Source organism: Hakea prostrata, unplaced genomic scaffold (assembly GCF_041222555.1).
Source record: "Hakea prostrata isolate BN-2017 unplaced genomic scaffold, UWA_Hpros_2 contig_8, whole genome shotgun sequence".
Taxonomy (NCBI): domain Eukaryota; kingdom Viridiplantae; phylum Streptophyta; class Magnoliopsida; order Proteales; family Proteaceae; genus Hakea; species Hakea prostrata.
In genome coordinates, this window is record NW_028291127.1 from 91,172 (window position 1) to 96,413 (window position 5,242).

The window sequence follows — 5,242 nt, forward strand, 5'->3', positions numbered from 1 at the left end:
TCATTTCTTTTAAATAGACAAAATAAAATTAAGTCAAAATTAAGACATAAGAGTCAAACTCACAAGAAGTGAGGACCACAATATGGCCTTCAGCCTTGCACACATATGAAGGGATGCCAAGGGGAGGGAGTTTCAAAAACTTGTTTGGCTCTGTCTCTCCTCTTGTTCTCTCTTCTCTTGCTCTCTAGGGTCTAACCATGGAACCTTGAGAACTTTGGCTTTGGTTAATCCCTGATGTCTTGGAGAGTGTGGATTTGATATCCATGGAAAGGAGACTACATTTCCTTTTAAAAGAGGAGCGGTGAACCATTTTTACTCTACAAGTGGTGTAAGTCCGTCACCTAATTTCAACAGGCAAAATCCCAGTAAAGAATTTTAGTCCAGTTATAGAGGTTTCCTGATTCGAGTGAAAGCTAGACTTACCAAATTAAGTTGTATTGCTTAAATAAATATCCAATATTTGAAATATTTGATGTTTAAATCTCAAACATTCTTTTTACTCACAAAAACAAGATTTTATATATTCACTGAACCATGAAAAGAGCACGGTATCTAAATTACAAAGATCAAACAACCAAGAAGTGAAACTAGATCAAGAGGTCTTATACACACAAGACAGCACCCTATTTGCTAATGAGTCAGCTACACTACTAATATCCATTAGAATGTAAGACATAATGAAAAGCTAAAGATGTATTTCAACTTCACAAAGTCTTGAACCATATGGAAGGTCTCTACTGGTGGTCCCGGACCCTAAGCTCTACTGATAGACGAGGCAAGATCTTTTATGGTCTAATTCGACTAGAAGCTCTTCAATACCATCAACAATGCCTAGTGGCATATGAGCTCTGATTGCAAGAAGATGTCCTTGTAAAATTGATGATGAGAAAGAAGATCTGAAATGGCCTGAATAAAATTTCCTTGATACTCCTTGATCAGACTCCCAGGCATCTGAGTTACAAGTTTATAATCACCAGGAAAGGGTGGGTGAGGATTCCAAAATTATTCTGGTTGCTGAGTAGGAAAGAAGTTGTTGCCAACAAAAGAAGGTAGAGGAAGAAGGCAGATCACTTAAGATCACACTGTTGGATCCTAAAAGATCCAGGTGTTGCCTTCAGAGAGCCGTGTGCAACATACCCGCGCAACAAAAAAAGAAATTCGTAATTTAATTTCCGTAATCTTCTTCTATGGATACCAGCACCACAAACGAAAGTCGAAGGACATTATTTTTTGTTCTGTAACAATCTCCTTCAACTACCAAAAGAAAGCTTATTCTCTTTTCTCTGTTTGATACTGTCATATTTCAAGTTAACGTCAGTACACAAATTAGAGAATTTGTTCCGAAGAACCTTTCAGTGCTTTTATTATCAAATGGTCTATAGATTCCAAATTTGTTGGTTGGCACTAAACATCACTGGTGCTTAAGTTTAGTTGTAGAATCATCATCCATCACATACGGTATGGAGAGATCAACTAGCATATGTCAGCACAAGTTGAGGATGAAGAACCAACTTTGAGCCAACTTATATCTGTATTCATACAGATTCCAGTTTAGTTGCATTCACACAATCAATTAAGTTGTTCCAAGAATAGATTCACAACAAACTTGTAAGAGTACATAACTTAAATGGTTGGATCCCTAAATCTAATTATATAGAGATAATATAAGCTGGGTGAGTCTGTGCTCTACAGTTACAGTAAAGCTAGAGATATGGCCACTGATCTGCACATAGTGATGCTTCCATGGTCAGCCTTTGGCCATCTGATCCCATTCCTTCATCTAGCCATTGCCTTGGCGAAAGCTGGTATCCAAGTCTCCTTCCTCTCTACTCCCAAAAACATCCAAAGACTCCTTAAACTACCCTTAACTCTAGGAACTACAATTAATTTTGTGGAGCTTCCCTTCCCCCTTGTTGAAGATGGAAGTCACTTACTTGAAAACATGGAGGCCACTGTTGATCTTCCCACAGGGGACTTACTTCCTCACTTCATTGCTGTTTATGATCTCCTCCGTCAGCCTTTCAAGCAATTCATAGCTAATGAATTGCCAGATTGGGTAATCCAAGACTTTGTACCACATTGGGCAGTTGAGGTAGCTCAAGAGTTTGGGTTGCAAGTTATCTGTTTCTCTGCCTTGAGTGCCGCAGCCATGGCCTTTGCCGGGCCACCAGAGTATATGACTGGCGATGCATTCAAAAGAGTTCGTCCATCACCTGAGAGTCTCATAGTTAGACCAAACTGGATTACATTCGCATCATCAGTCACTCTACGACAAGATGAGGCAAACAGTTACTATGCTGCCCTTCATAGGGGGAGCAATATTTGTGAAAGGGTAGCTGCAGTGCTTCAGGGATGTAAGGCCTTTGCTATACGTAGTAGTAAAGACTTTGAAGGAGAGTACATAGAAGTACTAGAGAAGATTTACAGGAAACCAGTGATTACTGTTGGATTGCTTCCACCAATAGTAATGCCATCAGTGGAAAGAAAGTTGGAAGGTGAAGAGTTGTGGAGTAGAACACTTCAATGGCTCAATGGGCAAAAACCAAAGTCAGTTGTGTTTGTTGGGTTTGGAAGTGAAAGCAAATTAAGCAAAGTACAAGTGGATGAGATAGCTTATGGACTAGAGCTCTCTAATCTGCCATTTCTATGGACACTAAGGAAGCCTCACTGGGCAACAGAGGGTGTTGACATTCTACCAGATGGTTTCATTAATAGGATAGCTGATCACGGGGTGATCTATGTGGGATGGGCACCACAGTTGCAAATTCTAGCCCACCCTTCCATTGGGGGTTCTTTGTTTCATGCTGGTTGGGGTTCAATCATAGAGACACTCCAATATGTTGATCGGCTGGTTGTGTTGCCGTTGATCAATGATCAAGGACTAAATGCAAAGCTATTGGTGGAGAAGGGTTTGGCTATTGAAGTTGATAGAGATGAGGATGGGTCCTTCCATGGGGAAGCCATTGCCATGTCTTTGAGAAAGGCAATGGTCTTTGAGGCAGAGAGTTTGTGCATGAAATCAAGAGAAGTCAGAAGAATTATTGGTGATCAGACACTCCACCAAGACTACAACATTGGTGGGCTTGTCGAGTACATGAGAAATGGGGTTGTGAAGAAAAATTTGTCCAGTTGATCGAATTTTCCTTTTCTAACTTTGGTCTGGTCGCCCCCCCCCCCCCTCCATTTTCTCTTTTGTGGAAATCAATATCAAGTTACCACTTTAAGTGAATGAATTTCTACTTCAATCCTCTCCTTCTAAAAACTATAAAGGTGATGCATCTCGAATCTTCCCAAACGGCAAGGCCCGCAAGAAAGAGTTAGATGTTGGCCGACCAGAGTGGTTGGGAAGCCGCCTCCAACGATCAAGTCTATATAAACACCACTCAAAAGTCTCTGCAATGTTGCAAAGCTTAGGCAAGAAATCATACAAAGTTGAGAGTGATTCAGTTACCTTGGCACTACTCAGGGGTAGGGTTTATGTAGTGGTTATCTCTTGTCTATAGCTCGAATCCATATGGCAGGCTTCTTTGTGGATTGTGGTAAGGTATTTGAGTCATACTCATCGTATGTTGAGATACTCAAGTTATACCCAACTTATTGTTGAGGTATTTGAGTAATACTCAACTTATTTTCTAATATGGACCATCAGATTAGTTATAATCTAACGGTGTAATGGGCTTTAGTAGGAGAGTCCAATTACCTATAGAACTCAGTATTTTACTATAAATACTAGCTGGAAGCAACGGTCTGGGTATTCCAATCTAGATACTCAGGGTGTAATGCTTTAAGCAACCTTGTGCTTAAACCCTAACCCTAACAATCTTACAGCATTATGAATTTCTTTGTGAATTCCAGACTGTGCTTGATGCTTTCAGAAATTGTGCTTGTGTTTGTTTTCATTCTTAGCTCTAGTACTGTGGTTCACCGATGTGAACGTGATGATGAGGTTGTCGAGATCAAGGACTTCACTTGTGCTGTTGTTGCCTGGACTCAGGAATACGATAGCAACAAGTGTTCGATCTTGGTCTTGCGGTTAGAGCGAAGACGTCGGCTGGTCTATGGCACAATCTGACTGAAGCCTTTTTCTAATGCATTCGAGGTGTAGAAACCACCTGTCCCGACATGGATTAATTTCCTCTTCTTCAAGTCATGACTTGGCCTTCTATTCCGCTCAAAAGTCTAAGAGAGGAGCTCACGGAAGCGGCGGCTCTGGTTCTTATGGCAGTGGAAGAAGCTTTACATCTCAGCTTGAGTCTTATATCCAGGTAACATGTATCACCTAATGGCTGATAATCCATCGACCTTCGACCTTCTAAAATCGGGGAAGAGAGAGTGGGTTGGGACTCGGCAGTCCCATGGCTAATGTAGCCAAGAACCACATCACCCTACGGGTAGACCTCTGCAATGACAACGGCGCCGTCGAGTTCTATTGAAAAAAAAAAAAGATTTTGCGTCGTGGTCGATCGTTGGTCTTGAAGGCGGCAACATCATTTTCTGTTGAGGACAGGAGATCACGGGTTGAAAACATCCACGTAATAAAGGTGCATCAGTTACAACCTGGTTTTCTTTTTGAAACTTCCAATTATCGCGTGAGTTACTAGCTACAACCATTAAATTGATTGTCCTTTTTTGAAACTTCAAATAATGGCGTGAGTTACAAGTCCCAGCCTTTAATTTGGTTTTGTGCTTGTAATCTCATCGTAACTTTTGTACTTAAAATTGTTTTGACAAAACCATGTGCAAAGGTTTGCTAATCTATTACTTTAACAAACCATGTGCACAGCAGCACAGGTTTTTATAGTAATTCGATCAATTTTGTGAAAAATAAATGTGATGAGATGCTCTCTTATTTTTCTCCTTCAGTTTCTTTTATATAAAGAAAAATTAGTTATGAAATCTAGAATATGATTTCTCTTAAGTGGCTGGGTTTGCCCCTTCTTGTGGTTTATATGGCATGGTATATAAGATGGGTAACATTTGACCTGTAAGCCATGGAATTTGAATTAGGAGACCCATCTTCTTTGGGTTACTATTTATTTTTACGTTTCTTTTGTTAATAATATAAAAATAAAGGATTCGATTAAAGTGAACAAAGTGATGGCTTTATTACTGTCGAAATCCAGAAAGAAACTGTCACTTACTCTCTTCTGTAAGTATTTTTTTTTAGCATCTTTTTTGAGAAAAAAAAAATGAGGGGAAGAGAGAAAACACTTGAATGGATATATGTGTCCAATCTAATCTG

General features: G+C 39.9%; 1 pseudogene; it reads left to right on the forward strand.

Annotated features, from left to right (window-relative positions):
• The first annotated feature begins 1,711 nt into the window (after positions 1-1,711).
• LOC148999424 (UDP-glycosyltransferase 91A1 pseudogene) lies at positions 1,712-3,152 on the forward strand (annotated as a pseudogene).
• Positions 3,153-5,242: the final 2,090 nt, after the last annotated feature.